This window comes from Dipodomys ordii, unplaced genomic scaffold (genome assembly GCF_000151885.1).
Source record: "Dipodomys ordii isolate 6190 unplaced genomic scaffold, Dord_2.0 Scaffold1, whole genome shotgun sequence".
In the NCBI taxonomy this organism is placed as follows: Eukaryota; Metazoa; Chordata; class Mammalia; order Rodentia; family Heteromyidae; genus Dipodomys; species Dipodomys ordii.
Genome location: NW_012267217.1, coordinates 26799863 through 26811769, shown reverse-complemented (window position 1 = coordinate 26811769; position 11907 = coordinate 26799863). Strand labels below are relative to the sequence as shown.

Below are 11907 nucleotides of genomic sequence, written 5' to 3'. Positions count from 1 at the left end.
AAAAAAAAAAAAGAAAAAGAAAAAGAAAAAATTTGTGTGGTCATTTTCATGAGAACTTTTTCAGTTTATCTTTTTGCTTTTTATCTTCTTTCCTTTTGGTTGGCTTCTTTTCTCTGGCAATGTCTAAACATTAATTTTATCCAGTATATACTGTCTCTGACACTGTAATTCTAATCTAGAAGACATCTTCATCATGTTCAATCATTCTCTTAGACTAAGAGTCATAACTGTTTCATCATCTTTGTTATCTTTGACCAGCTTCAAGTGATTGATTTTTCTAACTATGGTTTGTATTTTTCTGCTTTCTTTGAAGACTTAGTAGCTATGACTAAATGCTAGATATCGTGAACTGTACTTTGTTGGCTGAGGGTACTTTTGTATTTCCACCAGTATTGAGCTTTGTTCTGAGATGTAGTTATGTGACTAGTTTGATCCCTTGGGGGTCTTGCTTAGGCAGGTTCAGAGATTTTTTTATTGTGTGGCTAATTTCTCACCAAGCCCAAAAAGTAGGTTCTCCAAAGTCAACCAAATGCCTGGTGGATGATGAGGCTTTCTACTCTCTCTGGCCTTGCATGAGATTGGCTAACTATTCTGTCCCTGAGCAGAATAGTAATCAAGTGCTCTATCACTTGAGCCACAGCTCCACTTCTGGCTTTTTTTTGGAAGTTAACTAGAGAAAAGAGTCACATGGACTTTTCCTGCCCAAGCTAGGTTTGAGCCAAGATCTTCAGATCTCTGTCTCCTGAGTAGCTAGAATTACAAGTGTACGCCACCAATGGCTGGTGGGAATTTGTTATTTCTAAAAGCACTTTAAGTCACCATTTGGAAGCAAGGGAAAAGAGGTGCTACTAAAAATTACACAAGAAAAGTAGACACATACCAAAGCTGACTAGCTATACTTTATGATACTAACAAGTAATGATTATAATTGTTAAACTCTCATGTTTTGTTACCAGATTTGTTACATCACAAAGATTGTTTTGGGGGCTGGGAAGGTGGCTCAGTGGTAGAGCGCTTGCCTTGCATGCCTGAGGCCCTGGGTTCAATTCCTCAGCACCATATAAGCAAAAAGAAAAAAGCCAGAAGTGGCGCTGTGGCTCACAGTGGTAGAGCGCTAGCCTTGAGCTGAAGAGCTGAGGGACAGTGCCCAGGCCCAGAGTTCAGGCCCCACGACCGGACCCAAAAAAAAAAAAACAAACAAACAAAGCTTGTTATTGCTTATATTAGAAAGTACCTACCTTTAATTTTTTTTTTGGCCTCACATCTAAGTTGCATTTCTCCAGCTAACAACTGTGCTGTGTATCCTGTCTAATTTTTCTCTGCACTTACCTGTTATGAAGTTTTCAGGGAGTAGTTGTAACATAATGAAAAAAAATCACATAAATTGTTCACTGTTTTTTCATGTGAAATATATGAAGATTTTCCTAAAAAGTATATCTAAACTTCAGTTTATGATGGGACTTTATGTTCTGCTGTTAAGGACATACTATAATTTATTCTAATGATGAATACTGATTAATTCTATTTTTGCTTCATACATTTCTTCCTCTCCAGGACATATCATGTAATATTAAAATTTTCAATAACCTTCAGAAATGTGCACATTTAAAATTGCCAAGTATTGCCAAACTTTCAGCTAAAAAGATGAAGCTACTTATATTCGGTTTACTGTTAAGTGTCTACTTTCCAGTTTGACATTATTATTAAAGTTTCCAAAATTTCTCAGTTCTACTGATTTTTTAAAGACATATTTCATTGATGTTTTTATTTAAACTTCTCAGATTATTGGTGCAGATGAATTTTTCTTCAGGATGTTACAGGATATCTACATCTTTACTTTTTTAATTTACTGCCTGTGTTCTTTCCCATTTTCCACTAAGATGTATTTTTAAAATTGTGATTGGAAGGCAAATCTTGTATAGTTTAAATATTAATTTATTTGCTCTCTTTAAATAGCTCCTAAATTAATATATCACTTGCAAAGGCCTTTACCTCAAAATTTTCTTAACTAACTTTAAAAATTGTAATTTACACACACACACACACACACACATTTAGTTAATCTGGAATTCAGATTTGAAAGTGGCACAATGTGAGTATCTATTAGTTTTACCTCAAATAATTGGCCAATTTTCTATACTATTTAAAAACTAGTTATTCAATAATTTATAATTATCCATGAATCCTCTCCTGATTTTATTTCTTTGATCTACATACTTATCCCTACATCAAAATACTTTCATAACTGAAACTTTATAATGTTTGGTTTTAGGTAGGTTAGTTCCTCTTCATTATATTTCTTTTGAAATATGTTGGCTGTTCTTGCATTTCCCATTTCAACACATAAACCCTCAGTTTGGCAAATTCCAATCTTAAAACGTTATTGAACTTCTGATTACAGTTATATTGACTTTACAATGAAAACTAATTTGGTAGAAAATTGACAACTTAGATTAACTTGTCACATTCAGAAAGACAATGTTCATCAAGCCATCCAGACCTGTAGTTTTCTTCACATAGCTATTGCACATTTCACAATTCTTAAAGTATCTTATAACTTACATTGCTTTTTTTTTCTTTTCTTTGGGGGTCTGGTCGTGGGGCCTGAACTCGGGGCCTGGGCACTGTCCCTCAGCTATTCAGCTCAAGGTTAGCACTCTACCACTTGAGCCACAGGGCCACTTCCAGCTTTTTTCTTTTTGCTTATGTGGTGCTGCAGAATCGAACCCAGGGCCTCAGGCATGCAAGGCAAGAGCTCTACCACTGAGCCACCTTCCCAGCCCCAATCACTTTTCTTTTTTGAAACAGTGTCTCACTGTATAGACCAGTCTGGATTGAAACTTACTATGTAGCCAGGTTGGTGCCAACTTCATGATCCTCCTGCCTATGTATCCTGAGTGCTAGGATTACAGGCTTGCACCACTACACATAGTTTGTACCACTTTTTCTCAATGTATTTCACAGTTGGCTACTTCTGGCAAATAAGAAAGCCATTTACTGAACCTTTCATGTAGTTTTTTAAGTTTACCAATGAGAAATTTCTAAGAAACCAGATGCTGGGCTGGGAAGGTGGCATAGTGGTAGAGCGCTTGCCTTGCATGCCTGAGGCCCTGGGCTCGATTCCTCAGCACCACATAAGCAAAAAGAAAAAAGCCGGAAGTGGCACTGTGGCTCAAGTGGTAGAGCACTAGCCTTGAGCTGAAGAGCTGAGGGACAGCGCCCAGGCCCAGAATTCAGGCCCCACGACCGGACCCCAAAAAAAAAAAATCTAAGAAACCAGATGCTTTCCCACTATGATTAGGAATAAGGCAAGGATGCTTATTCTTATAATTATTTTTCTCTGTCCTCCATTCTTTTGTATGTGTGCTACTGGAGACTGAACCCAGAGTCTCAGGCATGCTAGGCAAATGCTCTACAACTGAACTATAACTCCACCCCTTATCTTGTAATTTTTAGGTAAGCAATCATATAAACTATAAATAACAAGGGCAATTTACTCCTCCATTATGTAGAGGTTATTCTTCTTTGTTTCTTGATGTATTCACTAAGACTTCTGGACCAATATTATGTTAGTATCTTTTTGTGTGTCTTTTGCTCAATGCTAGCACTCTATCACTTGAGCCACAGTGCTACTTATAGCTCTTTCTGAGAAGTTTATTGGAGATAAGAGTTTCATGGACTTTTCTGTGAGGACTGGCTTCAATCCACAATCCTCCGATCTTAACCTCTTGAGTAGCTAGGAATACAGGTGTGAACTACAAGCGCTTAGCCTATGTTAGTATCTTTTAACTGAAGTGTTTAAAATGGAAGTGTTTATATTTGATACATGTTTATGGTAGAAAATCTATATGAGGTTGTTCCTTGTTAAATACAACTTATGGGGAATGAGAATTAAATTTTAGAAAATGATTACTTAACATAAAAGAGATAGTTTCCCTACAAATTATGAATACAGTAAATAGCATTAATGTGTTTCTGATGACTGAATCATACTCCTGGGATTCAAGGTATTACAAATAGTATGAAAATTAGAAGCCTAGATTCTAGAACTAGAATGCTTGTCTTCAAATCCCAGGTATTTCGTTAACTATTTGTAGGATCTTAGGTATATTATTCAATTAATCTGTACTTCAGTTTTCTCATTTTAAAATTCACAGTATTACTATATATCTTAGTTATTAAAAATAACTAATATAAACAGATTTATGTAAAACAGTTTAGAACAATACCAGAATATAAAAAATCATATTCATCATAAACACTGCTGTTGCCAAGGCTACAAGTATGTAGCCTTGCAAGGACCAGCAAACTTTGACTAAGGCATCAAAATTTAGTCTGCTGCTTAGTAAGGAAAGTTTAATTAGAACATGATCACACATGGTTTGTGTTCCTATAGCTGAGCTTAAGGAGGTGTGACAGAGGCCCTATGATCCAGAGTGCCTGAAATATTTACTATCTGCTCCTTTGTTTACAAACTACCAATTACAATAGTACTGTTCAAACTCAAGGAGTTCAGAGTCCAAAAGTCAAGACAAACACATTTATCCCATCTCTTTCTATATATGTTATCATACAGCATGCACAAAGGCATTCTACAGGTATTATGGAAACATACAGCAATTCAGTATTAAAAGACAGGAAGGAGTCACACAAGTTAAAAGAGAGAAGCATTTTATTTACTTTTAATTACTATATGTGTTTATTTATATGAATTCATCTCTCATCCTAGTCTGTAAATTCATAAAGAAGTTATGACATTCGTTTTTATGACATTCATGTTCATAGAATCTAGGACATGTTAAGTTTTCAATAAATGACAAATGAATAATGAAAATAATAATGAAAATAGCTGGATGATAATTAGACATGTCTGATTTCTAGATATAGACATACTATGGCAAGCATTTTATATGCCATATAAAATGGGCTCTATCTTTTAATCTTTGCAATAGGCCTATTCTAAGAGATAGGTACAAGCATAACTCTACTGTAAAATGAGAAATCCAAGGCTCACTGAAGCTGAGTGACATGTTTATTAACAGCCAACAACAAAAAAAGTCAACAAATAAATCTATGTCTCTGCCTAACAGAAAATACATGCTCTTACCATACTCCTCAAAGTTGTGAAGTGTGGGAAATGATACAGTAACAGGATGGCAGTAGAGTGTGGAGACTCAAAGACAGAAGAGAATGCGATCAATACAACAGGTTTTAACTTCTAAAACTGAGGAATGATTTGAATAAATTCAAGTTTTTGAAGTAATGTGCAAAAGCTGGGCGCTGGTGGCTTACACCTGTAATGCAGCTACTCTGGAAGCTGAAATATGAGGATCACAATTCAAAGCCAGCTCATTCTGGGAAAGTCCATGAGACTTTTATCTGCAACTAACCACCAGAAAGCCAGAAGTGGTATTGTGCCTCAAAGTGGTAGACTGCTAGCCTTGAGCAAAACAGGTCAGGAACAGTGCCCAGCCCCATAACTGACTAAAACATTCTTTTAAATGGTCAGCATATGATGGTATTTAAGTAACACTGATCTGACCTAACAGAAACAGTTCATCCTAACAATTTCTAAACAATTTTTTTTAATCTAGAAAATTTAAACATAATGAAATTACAAACTAAAAAAGCCAGAAGTGCTTCTATTTCAGATTTTGGAATATATGCAGGTAGTAATATGATTAGTTATTTTGGAAATGGACCCAAGTCTAAACATGAAATTCAGGAAGTGGAAGTATGGCTTAAGAGGTAGAGCACCAGCTGTGACCAAGTGAGTGTTCAAGGCCATGAGTTCAAGCTGAAGTACCAGCACGCACAAAAATGTAAACAGGAAATTCACTTACGTTTCAAAAACATCTTATATGTCTGGCCTGAAGGTAATTTACACTATAATTTTAGTGCACCTGCATTCTGACTACAACCCATCACATGATATCGAGTGTGGAATTTTCCACTTGTGGTGTCATAATGGCACTTAGAAAGTTTCAGATTTTAGAGTATTTTGTATTTTTGGATTAGGTATGCTCAACCTATAATTACTTTTTAAAGAAAAGCTTTAAGTGCGTTAAAATGTGCTTATAAAACATCTGTTAAGAAGCCCCAGGGAAATGGAAGATTTTTTTCCCCGTTCCAAGTTATGTGGTTACAATTTTATTGAAGAAGATATGTACATAAATCAATTAAAGTAATCCCTCACTGGGAAGTGGAAGATGAAGAAATCATTTAACTTTAAAAGCACTTTGTTCAAATATATTTTTACATGGATTTTAACATTCAGTAAAACAAAATAGTTTTTTTTTTTTCTTCAAAATTCCTTTCTTTTGAAGGCAGAGTGGTATTTGGCTTTTTTTTTTTTGGTCATGGGGCTTGAACTCTGGGCCTGGGTGCTATCCGTCAGCTCTTTTGTTAGCACTCTATCACTTGAACCACAGTGCCAATTCTGGTTTTCAGGTGTTTATTGGAGATAAGGGTCTTACTGACTTTTCCTGCCCAGGCTGGCTTTGAACTGTGATCCACAGATCTCAGCCTCCTAAGTAGCTAGAACTATAGGCATAAGCCACCCATGCCCAGACTGGGCCTTTTTTTTTTTTGGTCGGTCATGGAGCCTGAACTCTGGGCCTGGGCACTGTCTCTCAGCATTTCAGCTCGAGGCTAGCACCCTACCATGTGAGCCACAGTGCTACTTTTGGCTTTTTTTCTGCTTATGTGGTGCTGAGGAATCGAACTCGGGACTTCATGCATGTGAGGCAAACACTTGACCACTGAGCCACCTTCCCAGCCTGGCCTGGGCCTTTTTTAAGAGAGGAAGCAGCCTGAGCTATTATCTAACTATAAACTCCTGTGTAACTGTGATGACAGGTCTGTGCCACCACACCTATTTTATGTGCCACACATATATAACTTTCATATCAAAGCTTATTATAAAGTATATATTTCTAGCAACTTGCACAAAAGAGACTTCAACAAGTGAGGAAGTAAGTCAATAACAAGTAAAGACTACCATCATATATGTGACAGGTTTATGTAAAATTTTTTAAAATAATCAAGTATAGACTCTTAAATCCAATGATATCTCAACAAATGGGCCCTAATTACTACGGATACAGAAAAACTTTCACCTGAAAGAAGTTCACTTTTTTTGAACAATTTTTAGTCCAATTTGGAAAAATAACTGAAGTACAGAATAGTCTAATACCTCTTTGCATAAAAGGAGAGAGGCAAACTGGATATTGACTGGATTAAAAGATAATTTAGAATGGAAGAAAGCTTTTTTATTTGCAATTTCTTTGCCAAATAAAGCAGTTAAAACTTTTGAGTAGGAGCTAGGAAGGTGGCTCAGTGATAGACTGCTTGCCTTGCATGCATGAGGCCCTGGGTTTGATCCTTAGCACCACATAGGCAGAAAAAGCCGGAAGTGGCGCTATGGCTCAAGTAGTAGAGTGCTAGCCTTGAGCTGAAGAGCTGAGGGACAGTGCCCAGGCCCAGAACTCAGGCCCCATGACTGACCAAAAACAACAACAACAACAAAACCTTTTGAATAAACTAAATGTTTACAGGAGACATACTATGTCTACATTATTCTGGAGGATAAAATTTAAACTCAATATTTCAGTCTTTTAAAAAAAATCTACTGTGCCCAATACATAGTTTTAACTAATGTAAGCACTTATATGGTACTTTAATGTTTTCTTGATTTCCAACATCTCTTTGTGTTTTCACAATATTTGTAAGGAAAACAGGACAGATTTTTCTATTTTAAGGATCAGAAAACCAAGGCTGAAGGGAGAAGAAAAATTAAGAGCTGAGTCACCATCCAAGGCTTTATCTCTTACCTGGGAGAGGAAAAACAGCTGGAATGGTAACACTCTTTCCAGCATCAATAGAAATTTACGAAGAGTGGGGCAGGGAAAGTAGTGAATAAATTCTTAAAGAATAATTTAAAATAAAAAATTGTATTAGGCAGCAATTTATGAAGGGCTAAAACTTAGTGAAAAGGTTGTTGTATCTTACAACTTCAGACAGTAGATACACACCCAAAAGATGGCAAATGGTGGCAATTAAATAAAAATCAGCTTAAATGTAGTTTTGTCTGTTTGGTTTCAATGTTTTTAACAGGAAAGACCACTTGTTCTAGCCAGGTAGCACCACCTTACACACCTTTACTTTCTCCAACACCTAATACCAACCCTACTAATGCTGCTGAATCAAACAAGGCTCTCATGCTACATTTGATCTCTGATACCACAAAGAGTAATTTTAGTCAACTGACTCACTCAACTATAACCCCAGGCACCACTGCTCACCAGAGGTAATGCTGCAAGACACACAGTAGGCTGAGAGAAATAGCATTGTCTTAGGAATATGTATCTGTAAACTCAGAAACTTCAAAGAGATATTTCAAAATTACCAGGATTTATCCTTTAAATCACCACAACTTATCTTAAAATAATTTTAATGGAAATGCTTTAAAAGGGATTTCAAGTCTTTCTTCCTTGCCTTGATCTCCACAGTATAACCCTTTCTTGGTGGTACTATATCGTAAATATTAATTAATAGATTGTTTCACAACACAGTGGTTCTTCATGAAGTTACTGCAGAATTTCTGTAGGTTCTTTGACTAATTCATCAAACATTACTTTTAAACATTAGGTTCCTGCTCCCCTGCTGTCACTCACAGGCCAACAGCATGAATCCTAAGCCTGGTTTCTAAAATGTCAGCTGTCATTTTTTTTTTTTTTTAAGCCAGAGCATCCAGTTGATATACTTAACCTTACACAAATTCCAGCTAGTGTAACCATTTCCACCGTTGTAAGGCTAGGTCCAGCCTTTTCTTCTTTCACTTCCTAGTTCAAGCTGGTACTTGAAGTTTGGCCATGAAATAACAAGTAGTCCTTATTTTAGAGTATTTCCTTTACTTTCACAAATCGTAAGGGAAAATCCATAAATGACAGACATAAAACATATCAAACAACCATTCAGACAAAATGATAGAAGATATTTGCAGTATATGGCGCACAGACAATCAACTAGCCAATTATTAGTCCAGCAAACTAGGCTGGATGGTCAAATTGAGCATAAAGACAGCTTGGTTTTGTTTGGTCCTTGAGCTAAGAATGTTTTGCACATTAAAAATTTTTTTTCTTTTAAACAGACTAAGATTGTTTATTGCCAGAGAGGGGAACAGGCCTTCCCATGGGTTTGGATGTTGTACAAATTTTATTTAAAAAAAAAAACAACAAGAAAACAAACAAGGATATCTAACAGATTATAGAGTATGTATTATCTAGCACTCTACAGAAAGTCTGCTGACCCTTGATCTAAATTATAAAAACAAACACATGCAAACTACTCATACATAAAGCTTAAGTTATTAATATATCAAAGGAAATACATATTTTTCTCAGTGATGAGTTCATAATGATAGAGCCAAACTGTTTGGTTCTTCTCTAATTTTCCCTTCTGTTCTTTTTTCCTCCATATCCTAGGACTTACGTTTATCTCGTGACCTTTCTTCCTTCTAAATCTTTGTCCTCTGATGCTCTCAAGCTGATCTCCTTGCTATTGCTTCCAATTCTGCTTCTCAAGCTATTTTGGAATGAGTTTCCCTTTGATACATAAATCCTCCCTTAATTTCAAGTTTGACTTACTACAAGTAATGCCAAAGCTGTTAAGAGCTGTCACTGTGTCACACACTTTAATTATACTATCTTATATATTTTGTTAGTGATCTCCCATGTAGGTTAGTACTTTAAATCTTTGAGTTTACAATACCGTGAACTTACAGGAAGAGTACTTATTTTAGAGAATGCTAAACAACAACAACAACAAAAAAAGTAATCACTTATATTTTAATTAACGGGCTAATAATTTAGAAATCAGCAGCACATCCTTATATCAACCTCAAAAAATACAATCTAGACTCATTTTCATGGAAAACATGTATAAACAATTTTTTTTAAAGCCTGCCTTGGTTACAACATCAAATTGTATTTAAAAAACTATAGGAAGAAAAGGTGCAACAAGACTTGAATTTATGAACATCAAAAAAAATACAACCATTATTTCAAAAGCATAAACATTTCTCAAGCATGTTTTAAAATGTATATATAGAATGCTTTTCATCTACAAAACCACATGAGAATATTAATTATGCATTCCTCCCTACCTTGGTCTTACAGAATCTCTCAGCCCTTAACTATACCTGGCTGGTCAGGGAAGAGGGAGACATTTTAAGTAGTAATAAAATATTCCTAAAATTACATTGTAGAATTTGACAAGCAAAAAGGAATCATTAAGTGAGTGATAAGACAAATCAGCCCTCAATTACTCACAAGAAGATAGGAAGTGATGACACAGATGATACCAAAGAATGTTTTCTCCAAAGCCTATCACTAATGTGAGTGAAGTAAATTACAAGTATGTTTCACTAAGGTGTGTTAGTCAGGAGTTTCTTTTTCCTGAATATTCAATGCTTTGGAGGATTCTGATATAATGGAAAAAGAGGGAGTTAATCTAAAAGCATACAGGTGGTGAAAGGTAGCTGGCCTGAGATAAAAATTTTCCACATAATCTACACAGTGAAAATGAGAGATATTCTATGAAAGGAAAGTAGAAAATACTGTAAATTTTTATGTGATGGTGCTAGTAATTTTAATATAAAATTTAATATAAAAATCTTTAGGTTTTTTCTTGTTCCTATCAAGTCATCCTCACTTATTACCACAAATGGTTGTTACTACTGGTGGCAAGAATTACAAAACTTAAAATGCTTTAAAAAATCGTGTTATTTTTCACTTTTAAAAAAAGGTTAAAAAATTTTCTTTTTCTCTGCTTTCCTGTTAGGCTCACCGTCTGTCAATGATACTTTATCTCACTACTTGAGGAAAATTAATTCGAACAAAAAATATTAAGAAGGCAGAGGGACTGACTTCTCTTGAATATTTTTGGATGACTGAAACAAAACTTACAAGATGGCAAGAATGACCGATTTAGCAAAATACACAAAAACTAAATATTTATCCAGACACAAGATCAGAGCCACAAAATTCAATTTGTTTCTGCCTAACATATGGCTCCAACTCTTGAGTGGCATATGTTTGGTGCAAGTGCTGGGAGGCGCGGAGGAAAGAAATATTATAGAAAGAGTTCAAATCTTATTTCTTTCTCGTAATTCGGGGAAACACACAAACTTGGGTTTCGAGAACTAAAGGACACCGACCCGGGTAAGAAGCCAAACAATTTATGTGGCTCACCGAGTGGACGCAGGATGATCACACACTGTTTAATGGAAAAACGGAGATCGTGCCATTCTTAACAAATAGGTGGTCAGACACAACGGTGTCCAAAGGGCCTTGCACCAAATCCTGATCGAAAGCCAATCTCTAAATTCACGGTCCCTACTACCCCCAGGCCAGAATTACAGACGCCTCCCCGCGACACACACACACACACGCACACGCACACACACACACACACGCACACGCACACCCTCAAGGCTTCCATTAAACACGATTCCAGCGGTCACCGCGCTTGCAATCTGACGTCGATTTTTTTCCTCTCTCTCATTTTCTTTTTTACCTCACGCAGGACACCCTTCCAAAGCCGGGCCAAAAGTTGAAACGTCCGGATTGTTAAACCGGGCAGGGTCGGCAGCCTCCGGAGTCCGTTCCACCTCCCGACCCCAACAGGTGGTTCACTCACCTGGGGCGGCGGCGAACCCGCCAGGCGAGCAGGCGAGCAGCCACGGGCGGAAGGAAGACTTACCGCCCCCCCCCCACAACCTCCGCCACCCACAACGGGGAAGCGGGAAAACTCTGACTCCGAACAGGCCAGGCTGGGAGCCGAGTCCGGCGGACAGGCGGCCACAGGCGACGGCGCCCGGCGATCGTGGGCCCCGCGGGCAGCGCG

The 11907-nt window shown here is 36.9% G+C and overlaps 1 protein-coding gene across 3 annotated transcripts in view; it reads right to left on the bottom strand.

Moving 5' to 3' along the window:
• Positions 1 to 11907, bottom strand: part of Fndc3a (fibronectin type III domain containing 3A) — a 118102-nt gene that overhangs the window by 105422 nt on the left and 773 nt on the right. The window contains exon 1 of one of the 3 annotated variants that reach the window (XM_013009443.1): positions 11701 to 11797. The exons of 1 other annotated variant lie outside the window; for it this stretch is intronic. The gene's annotated coding sequence lies outside the window, so the exon portion shown is untranslated. Of the gene's footprint in view, positions 1 to 11577; positions 11646 to 11700; positions 11798 to 11907 lie in introns of those variants that run through there. One more of the 3 variants, XM_013009446.1, reaches the window with a different exon arrangement.